Below are 11,278 nucleotides of genomic sequence, written 5' to 3' on the forward strand. Positions count from 1 at the left end.
GAGGGTGTAGGCAGAGGCCTACTGAATTTTGAATGAGGTGACAGCAGGAGAGACTGCCATCCACACAGCAGGGGATCAGCTGACGTTACTGAACCCCACTGAGACACGGGAGCAAGTATCTCTTTCCGTGTGGACGGCACTTCCGAACTACAACTGGCTGTGTTGAAGCCCAGGAAATAGGAGGGTGTAGGCAGAGGCCTACTGAATTTTGAATGAGGTGACAGCAGGAGAGACTGCCATCCACACAGCAGGGGATCAGCTGACGTTACTGAACCCCACTGAGACACGGGAGCAAGTGTCTCTTTCCGTGTGGACGGCACTTCCGAACTACAACTGGCTGTGTTGAAGCCCAGGAAATAGGAGGGTGTAGGCAGAGGCCTACTGTATTTTGAATGAGTTTACAGCAGGAGAGACTGCCATCCACACAGCAGGGGATCAGCTGACGTTACTGAACCCCACTGAGACACGGGAGCAAGTGTCTCTTTCCGTGTGGACGGCACTTCCGAACTACAACTGGCTGTGTTGAAGCCCAGGAAATAGGAGGGTGTAGGCAGAGGCCTACTGTATTTTGAATGAGTTTACAGCAGGAGAGACTGCCATCCACACAGCAGGGGATCAGCTGACGTTACTGAACCCCACTGAGACACGGGAGCAAGTATCTCTTTCCGTGTGGACGGCACTTCCGAACTACAACTGGCTGTGTTGAAGCCCAGGAAATAGGAGGGTGTAGGCAGAGGCCTACTGTATTTTGAATGAGTTTACAGCAGGAGAGACTGCCATCCACACAGCAGGGGATCAGCTGACGTTACTGAACCCCACTGAGACACGGGAGCAAGTATCTCTTTCCGTGTGGACGGCACTTCCGAACTACAACTGGCTGTGTTGAAGCCCAGGAAATAGGAGGGTGTAGGCAGAGGCCTACTGTATTTTGAATGAGTTTACAGCAGGAGAGACTGCCATCCACACAGCAGGGGATCAGCTGACGTTACTGAACCCCACTGAGACACGGGAGCAAGTGTCTCTTTCCGTGTGGACGGCACTTCCGAACTACAACTGGCTGTGTTGAAGCCCAGGAAATAGGAGGGTGTAGGCAGAGGCCTACTGTATTTTGAATGAGTTTACAGCAGGAGAGACTGCCATCCACACAGCAGGGGATCAGCTGACGTTACTGAACCCCACTGAGACACGGGAGCAAGTATCTCTTTCCGTGTGGACGGCACTTCCGAACTACAACTGGCTGTGTTGAAGCCCAGGAAATAGGAGGGTGTAGGCAGAGGCCTACTGTATTTTGAATGAGTTTACAGCAGGAGAGACTGCCATCCACACAGCAGGGGATCAGCTGACGTTACTGAACCCCACTGAGACACGGGAGCAAGTGTCTCTTTCCGTGTGGACGGCACTTCCGAACTACAACTGGCTGTGTTGAAGCCCAGGAAATAGGAGGGTGTAGGCAGAGGCCTACTGTATTTTGAATGAGTTTACAGCAGGAGAGACTGCCATCCACACAGCAGGGGATCAGCTGACGTTACTGAACCCCACTGAGACACGGGAGCAAGTATCTCTTTCCGTGTGGACGGCACTTCCGAACTACAACTGGCTGTGTTGAAGCCCAGGAAATAGGAGGGTGTAGGCAGAGGCCTACTGTATTTTGAATGAGTTTACAGCAGGAGAGACTGCCATCCACACAGCAGGGGATCAGCTGACGTTACTGAACCCCACTGAGACACGGGAGCAAGTATCTCTTTCCGTGTGGACGGCACTTCCGAACTACAACTGGCTGTGTTGAAGCCCAGGAAATAGGAGGGTGTAGGCAGAGGCCTACTGTCTTTGTAATGCGGAGACAGCAGGAGAGACTGCCATCTCCACAGCAGGGGAACAGCTGGCAGTGCTGAACCCCACTAACACTTGAACGAACGTGTTTGGTTCTGTGGAGACGACACTTCTGAACACCAACTGACGCTGTTGGAGCCCAGGATTAGGCGAGGAGCAGGCTGGGGCCTACTGGATTTTGGCAGGTGAAGGCAGCAGGAGACTTGCCATCTCCACAGCAGGGGAACAGCTGGCAGTGCTGAACCCCACTAACACTTGAACGAACGTGTTTGGTTCTGTGGAGACGACACTTCTGAACACCAACTGACGCTGTTGGAGCCCAGGATTAGGCGAGGAGCAGGCTGGGGCCTACTGGATTTTGGCAGGTGAATGCAGCAGGAGACTTGCCATCTCCACAGCAGGGGAACAGCTGGCAGTGCTGAACCCCACTAACACTTGAACGAACGTGTTTGGTTCTGTGGAGACGACACTTCTGAACACCAACTGACGCTGTTGGAGCCCAGGATTAGGCGAGGAGCAGGCTGGGGCCTACTGGATTTTGGCAGGTGAAGGCAGCAGGAGACTTGCCATCTCCACAGCAGGGGAACAGCTGGCAGTGCTGAACCCCACTAACACTTGAACGAACGTGTTTGGTTCTGTGGAGACGACACTTCTGAACACCAACTGACGCTGTTGGAGCCCAGGATTAGGCGAGGAGCAGGCTGGGGCCTACTGGATTTTGGCAGGTGAATGCAGCAGGAGACTTGCCATCTCCACAGCAGGGGAACAGCTGGCAGTGCTGAACCCCACTAACACTTGAACGAATGTGTTTGGTTCTGTGGAGACGACACTTCTGAACACCAACTGACGCTGTTGGAGCCCAGGATTAGGCGAGGAGCAGGCTGGGGCCTACTGGATTTTGGCAGGTGAAGGCAGCAGGAGACTTGCCATCTCCACAGCAGGGGAACAGCTGGCAGTGCTGAACCCCACTAACACTTGAACGAATGTGTTTGGTTCTGTGGAGACGACACTTCTGAACACCAACTGACGCTGTTGGAGCCCAGGATTAGGCGAGGAGCAGGCTGGGGCCTACTGGATTTTGGCAGGTGAATGCAGCAGGAGACTTGCCATCTCCACAGCAGGGGAACAGCTGGCAGTGCTGAACCCCACTAACACTTGAACGAACGTGTTTGGCTCTGTGGAGACGACACTTCTGAACACCAACTGACGCTGTTGGAGCCCAGGATTAGGCGAGGAGCAGGCTGGGGCCTACTGGATTTTGGCAGGTGAAGGCAGCAGGAGACTTGCCATCTCCACAGCAGGGGAACAGCTGGCAGTGCTGAACCCCACTAACACTTGAACGAACGTGTTTGGTTCTGTGGAGACGACACTTCTGAACACCAACTGACGCTGTTGGAGCCCAGGATTAGGCGAGGAGCAGGCTGGGGCCTACTGGATTTTGGCAGGTGAATGCAGCAGGAGACTTGCCATCTCCACAGCAGGGGAACAGCTGGCAGTGCTGAACCCCACTAACACTTGAACGAATGTGTTTGGCTCTGTGGAGACGACACTTCTGAACACCAACTGACGCTGTTGGTGCCCAGGATTACGCATGCCGCATGCAGAGGCCAATGGGCAGCGGTTTTTATGGAGGTTGTGGACTACTACTGATTCTAACCATGCTCCACTTAGGCCTCTGGCTCCACTGTCTCTACTATTTACCCTGGCCTCCAACCCCGCCAGCTACATCTCTGAAGTGGCGTCAGCACAATCTACACTTGTTCCTGTGTTACTGGTGCTCAGTCCCATCAGTTGATCCCCTGATGTTTGTCCGGCAAGTTCGCCAGCTCTGTCCTCATTCCCACTACTGGTTATGGGAATGTGGACAGAGCAGGAGACCTTGCCGGACACACATCAGGGGATAAACTGATGGGACTGAGCCACAGGAACACAGGAACAAGTGTAGATTGTGCTGACGCCACTTCAGAGATGTAGATGGCGGGGTTGGAGGTCAGGGGAAATAGTAGAGACAGTGGAGCCAGAGACCTAAGTTGGGCACGGTTAAAAATCAGTAGTGGTTTGAATGTTGATGGAGCTGGTGACTCTGCCGTCCACACAGCAGGGGATCAGCTGGCATTACTGAACCCCAGTAACACAGGAGCTAGTGTGTTTCTCTGTGCAGACGACACATCTGAGCGACAACTGGCTGTGTTGAAGCACAGGGATTATAGTTCAGGTGGTAGAAAAATGAACACACCAGCAGGCCTGGATACAGTTGCCAACCACTAATTTAGTCTGTAAGAGGAATGGCAAAGTCTTTGGAGATCCAGGCCTTGTTCATTTTCAGAAAAGTCAGCCGGTCAACATTATCGGAAGATAGTCGCGTGCGACGGTCTGTTAGTACACCACCTGCGGCACTAAAGACACGTTCCGATAATACACTGGCAGCAGGGCAAGCCAGCACCTCCAATGCATACTGGCTAAGCTCTGGCCATGTATCCAGCTTAGAGACCCAAAACTTGAAGGGGGAAGAGCCATCTGGGAGTACAGCGACAGGGCAAGACATGTAGTCTGACACCATCTGACGGAAGCGTTGCCTCCTGCTGACTCGAGGCGTCGCTGATGGTGTAGACAATTGTGGTGGACACACAAAACTTTGCCACATTTGGGCCATAGTGGTCTTGCCTTGTGCTGCGGCACTGCCTCTGCTCCCTCTTTGTGCAGAGTTTCCTCCACTGCCTCGACGCACAGAGCTGCTTTGTAAAGCACTTGCAACAATGCTGTCGGGTGGAATGGAAAACATTATGGACTGCACCAGTGACTCTTCGTACTCCCGCATTTTACGCTCCCGGTTCAACGTTGGTATGAGCCTTTGTACGCTGTCCCGGTAGCGAGGATCTAGGAGGGTGTACACCCAATAATCAGCCGAGACGAGAATGTGGGCGATGCGGCGGTCGTTTCTCAGGCACTGCAGCATGAAATCAACCATGTGCTGCAGACTCCCAACTGCCAAAGAACCGCTGTCCCCTGTTTGAGGCGTGACCTCGACCTGCTCTGCATCACCCCACCCTCGCTGTACATACTGAGTAGAGGTTTGTGTACCTCCCTCCTCTGGAGAGATGTCTTCCTCCTCCATCGACTCCTCCTCATCCTCCTCACAAAGTGTCCCCTGCCTAGGCCTTTGTGAGGAAACACGTAGCGCAGACTGTCCAGAAGCAGATGGCATTTGGGACTCCTCATCCTCCACCTCTTCTGAAACCTCATCCCTTAGTGCTTGCAGTGTTTGTTGAAGCAGGCAGATAAGGGGGACAGTCATGCTGACTAGTGCATCATCTGCACTCGCCATCCGCGTGGATTCATCGAAGGCACGCAAAACGAGGCAGATGTCCTTCATAGAGGCCCACTCAATGGTGCTGAAGTGTGAACGGCGCACAGTGCGACTTGTTTGCGCCTGATGCAGCTGGTACTCCATGACTGCTGCCTGCTGCTCACACAACCGCTCCAACATATGTAACGTTGAATTCCACCGGGTGGGTAGGTCACATATGATGCGATGTTCTGGAAGGCCAAATCGTCGCTGCAGAGCAGCGAGGCGCGATCTTGCCGTGCTGGAACGTCGCAAGTGAGCGCACTCTATGCGGACCTTGTGCAACAGTGCATCAAGATCCGGATAGTCCCTCAGAAAGCTCTGCACGACCAAGTTAAGAACATGTGCCAGACATGGGATGTGTGTGAGGTTGCCTAGGCCAAGAGCTGCCACCAGATTTCGGCCATTGTCACACACTACCAAGCCCGGCTGGAGATTCGCTGGCCCAAACCACACATCGCTCTCCAGCTTGATAGCATTCCAGAGCTCCTGCGCTGTGTGGCTTCGATTCCCCAAAGAAATTAATTTGAGTACAGCCTGTTGACGTTTGGCCACGGCTGTGCTCATATCGGTCGTAACAGGCTCCTGCTCTGCTGTTTCTGAGGAACTTGAGTAGGAGGAGGAGTCTATGTGTACAGACTGGAGTCCTGCAATCCGTGGCGTTGGAAGAACACGTACAGCGCCACTCTCCAGATCCGTACCCGGCTCCACAACATTGACCCAGTGGGCAGTGAGGGAAAGGTATCGTCCCTGTCCATGGTTACTGGTCCACGCATCGGTGGTCAGGTGGACCTTGCTACTAACGGCGTTTAGTAGCGCATGTTTTATTTTGCCCTCAACATGTTTCTGCAGGGCAGGGACGGCTCGCCTGCTGAAATAAAAGCGGCTTGGCACGTTGTATTGGGGGACTGCCAATGCCATTAAGTCCCGGAAGGTGTCAGTGTCCACCAGCCTGAATGACAGCATTTCAACTGCCAGAAGTTTGGCAATGCCAGCATTCAGAGACTGTGCTCTGGGATGGTTTGCCGAGTAAGGGCGCCTTTTATCCCATGCCTGTGCTACCGATGGCTGTGATGGATGGGAACGTGCTGTTATGGGTGGAATCTGACAGGGTCTCCGGACAACAGTGGCAGAGGTTCTTCCTTGGCGATCCTGTGAGGAAGCCGAACCAGCAGTGTGTGAGCTGGAGGAAGAGGGCCCAACACGAACTGAAGAGGTGGTAGGTGGTGCTGTACGTTGGCCTACGTCTTGAGGGTGTCTCTGCAACTCCAACTCGTGCTTGGTGCGCACATGTTTCCACATATTTGTGGTATTGAGGTTGCTGACATTTCTCCCTCTTTTGACTCTCTGATGACACAGCTTGCATTTGACAAAGCAAATGTCATCTGCAACTGTGTCAAAAAAGGACCACGCACTGCAACTCTTGTGAGCGCCCGGTTTGCCTTTGGAAGGAGGAATGCTCCTAACGGGTGCCGAAGTGGAGGGTACAGGCAACCAAGTCTTCCCCCTCCCTCTGCCTCCTGTTTTGGCCGGTAGGGGAATCTCTTCCTCCGAGCTGCTCCCACCACCTTCCTGTTGCTCACGCCATGATGGGTCAAGGACCTCATCATCTTCCCTCCCCTCTTCAAACAGCTGCTTCTCCGGGGTTGTCTCGCCAGCACCGTACGCACCAGAAAGTGGCAACTGAGTCTCGTCATCATCTGATGCGTACTGAGGTGTGCTGACCATAGGCACTGGCCCACTCGCCTCTTCAGATTCAGAGGGACAAAGAAGTTGCGCATCACTGCATACTCCCTCTTCTTCACATTCAGGAATGCTGCTTGGCTGGCCCCCTCTTTCCAAGCCAACAGATTCCGAGAACAGAAGTAGAGATTGTGATGGCTCCTGTCCATGTCTCTCTGACTGCCTGGGCACTTTGGCAGGTGGTGAAGAGACAGATGGTTGCTCTTCGGTGCTCTGACCCTGAGAGGATGCGGAAGTAATTGAAGTCGATGCGTTAGCTGCCATCCATCCGACAACGGCTTCAATTTGTTCCTCCCGCAGCAGTGGGGTACGTTGAGGTCCTACAAAGCTGCGCATAAAGGACTGTTGCCTGCTAAAACTGGGGGATGCTGATCCACTGGTGCCCGCAGCAGGCCCAGAATCCCCACGTCCTCTACCTGTAGAATCCCCACGTCCTCTCCCTGCTGAAACTCCACGCCCACGCCCACGCCCCCGCGCCTTACTCCCTGCCTTCTTCATCTTGCAAGACTGCTTAAGATAGGCAAAAAAGGACAAAGGGGGGCCTTAGTGTGCTTATTCCTGAACAGCTGGTTACAGGTACAAGAAACACTAATTTTATGAAGTGTGTGTGTGTGGACTAGACTTTAATAGGAGCTGATGTGGCCTACACAAGTTCAAAATGTAGTGTTTGGTGAACTTTTTATGTGGTTTCTTTGTTTGAAACAAACTCAAAGTATGAGAACAAAGAATTGAAACTGATAGTATCACCAACTTTTTGGAGCTATTACAATGCAGGCAGGTAACCTACAATGCAAAAGATGAGGCTCCAAAAAAATTGGGTAATACTAATCTGGCTGCGCCGGCAGGGCACAAGCCAGAAAAAAAGGCTCCTCTATCTACTCCTATATAGTGTTTGCAACCAACCAATGTTGATGGATACGGATGGATGCACACTAATAGGAGAAGAAAAAATGAGCTGCACTCAGAGACAAATATGTGTGAGGCAGTGACGCACGTTGAGCGTCCTACAACCAGACGTAGCTGCAGGACACTCTACTCAGCGTGAGCTGCACTCACACACAGTCAGAGACCTCTCAGACAGCCGTCAACAGTGCAGCTAAGTGGGCACTGGCACTGACAGGCTGCAGAAAGGCTCCGCTGTGTACTCCTATATAGTGTTTGCAACCACCGTAGATGGAGACGGATGGATGCACACTAATAGAAGAAAAAATGAGCTGCACTCAAATAAAAATATGTGTGAGGCAGTGACGCACGCTGAGCGTCCTACAGCCAGACGTAGCTGCAGGACACACTACTCAGCGTGAGCTGCACTCACACACAGTCAGAGACCTCTCAGACAGCCGTGAACAGTGCAGCAAAGTGGACACTAGCACTGAAAGGCTGCAGAAAGGCTCCGCTGTCTACTACTAGTGTTTGCAACCAACGTATATGGATACGGATGGAAGCACACTAGATTGAAATTATTTAAAAAATGCAGCTCAAAAAATAAAAGATGTATGAGGCAGCAGTGATCACACTGGGTGGCCTACAGCCTGACGTGGCTGCAGGACCCACTCCACAGCGTGAGCTGCACTCACACAGCCCTTGCAGACAGCTGTGAAAACAGCGCTGCTAGGGAAAAGCAAGCTACAGTGGTGGTTTATGTAGCCTGGATAAAGCACAATATTGTTTTTAGAATCGCTATTTCTAACTGTCCCTCACAGTCTTCTACAGCAGCCTGTCCCTAACTGAATTCACAGCAGAGTGACCAGAAATGGCGGCTGCGGTGGCTTTTATAGTGCATCATGACATCATTTCGGCAGCCAATCACAGCCATGCCAATAGTTAACATGCCTACATGCCTAACAGGATGTGCCCACACTTCGGAGGATTCCCATTGGCTTAATCAAAGCAAGCAGGCTCATAGCATGATGGGAACTTCCTATTCCGATTCCGATCCCGGAATCCGATATGAAAAAAGTATCGGAATTAAGTATCGGAATTCCGATACCGCTGATATCGGCCGATACCCGATACTTGCGGTATCGGAATGCTCAACACTAGTTATTGGACATTCCTAATGTACTTTTCTCCAATATGTTGAATTCTTTCCTTATAATCTTTATGCATGTTGTATACTGATCAATATGTGGATAGTTTATATGTTTGATCTGCTTTTATAGCACGTTTTTAAGTCTCTCACATATGTTTATAATTACCCTGATGGGAGTGGGATGTATATAAGGTTCCATGTTTGGAAAGCAGATTAGATTCTGGACCGTGAAGAAGGCGGGTTCTACCGTTGAAACGCGTAGTCCTATCTGCACGACTTTCCTGCATTATTGCTGTTTTGAACTGCTTGGACCATTGCATTTTAATGGATTTATGAATAAAAAGAAAAAATTTTTAACAGCATCCTGGATTGCTCACGTTATTGCTGGACTTTGCTTTGTCGTTGTTCAAATATATATATATGTATATATATTTTTACATTTCATAGAGTTCTACATAGCAGAGTAGCCGCAAAATCAATTGCCGGCTTCTGTAAAATCATTCTAAAACCCGACATGAAATGACACATGGTTTACAAACAGTAAACTATTTCATTTCATGTATTTTTTATATGTCCCTGGTAAAGCAGGTGAGTGAGGGCAGATTTTAATAGCCTTGAGAGAGACCATTGTTTTTCCCCCCCGCTACAAAAATCTGCCCCCAGACAACCCTGACACTGGCACTTATCCTCTCTATTCCCATTGCCCAGTAGTGGTGGCTAATGAGTTAATATTAATGGGTTAATGTCACCTTGCAATTGGAAGGTGACATTAAGCCGATTAATAATGGAGAGGTGTCAATTAGACACTTATCCATTATTAACCCTAGACTATTAAACGGTTAAAAAACACACAGACATTAATTAAAAATGATCTTAATGAAATAAAGACACCTAGTTTTTTACAAGATTTAATGCTATGCTAATCCAAAAAAAACCATCGACCTGTAACAAAAAAAAAACAAAAAAAAAAAAAACAACAATATCCTTACCTCTCCGCTGCTGAGTCTCGTTCCCCACTGCAATCCATCAGAAGGGGTTAAGTGGTTTACACAGGGACAGGTGCAAATGCGACCAGCCCCATGTAATCCACTGACAGAATGAATTAGTTTATCTCTCTGCAGCCTCCCCGGCTGACCGGAGATGAATTAATAAGCGTGGGAAAGTTTCTGCATTTTTTCCCACACTCATCAGTTCACCTCAGATCAGCCAGTGACGTCACTGAGGCTGCGCGGAGTCCCCTGGCTGACCTGAGGTGAACTAATGAGCATGGGAAAAAATGCAGAAACTTTACCACACTTATTCATTCATCTCAGGGCAGCCAGGGAGGAAGTGCAGAGATGAACTAATTCATTCTGGCAGTGGTTTACATGGGGATGGTCGCATTAGCACTGGTCCCTGTGTAAACAACTTAACCCCTTCTGATGGATTGCAGCGGGGGACCTGACTGACCAGCGGAGAGGTAAGGATATTGTTGCTTTTTCATTTTATTTTTGTTACAGGTCGATTGTCTATTTTTTGATTAGCAGAGTAATAAATCTTGTCAAAAACTAGGTGTCTTTATTTCATTAAAATAGTTTTTAATTAATAAAACCAAAAAAAGCTACATATCCAAAGAGTCAATAACATAATTACAACATTGAAATCAATATAACTAATTTTATTATGGACACAATAGGACACATTAAAATCACAACACAAAAAGACATATAATAAAAAAGCAAAAAGAGGGGGAAGTGAACCAGCACATGTATTCCATATAATAGCAATCCAATTCAGTAAATTATATTATATTTAGAAATATTGACCAAAAAATACATCAAAATTAAAGTGCAGTGCATTTATAAAGAGATTTTTAGTCAATAAAGTGCATAATAGTGAATAATAAATCCCATAATAGATTAAATATAAAGGAAAAGTTTCAAATACTAACCAGGATTCATCATAAATGTGCCGTCACTGCCTCCCCACACTCCAACGCGTGTTTCACACGTTGCTTCCTTCACTCCTTGAGGAAGCAACATGTGAAACGCGCGTTTGAGTGTGGGTTGGCAGTGACGGCACATTTATGATGAATCCTGGTAAGTATTTGAAACTTTTCCTTTATATTTAATCTATTATGGGATTTATTATTCACTATTATGCACTTTATTGACTAAAAATCACTTTATATATGCACTGCACTTTAATTTTGCTGTATTTTTTGGTCAATATTTCTAAATATAATATAATTTACTGAATTGGATTGCTATTATATGGAATACATGTGCTGGTTCACTTCCCCCTCTTTTTGCTTTTTTATTATATGTCTTTTTGTGTTGTGATTTTAA

The sequence above is a fragment of the Dendrobates tinctorius genome, unplaced genomic scaffold (genome assembly GCF_039654945.1).
Source record: "Dendrobates tinctorius isolate UK_male_01 unplaced genomic scaffold, ASM3965494v1 ptg000111l, whole genome shotgun sequence".
NCBI classification, from domain to species: domain Eukaryota; kingdom Metazoa; phylum Chordata; class Amphibia; order Anura; family Dendrobatidae; genus Dendrobates; species Dendrobates tinctorius.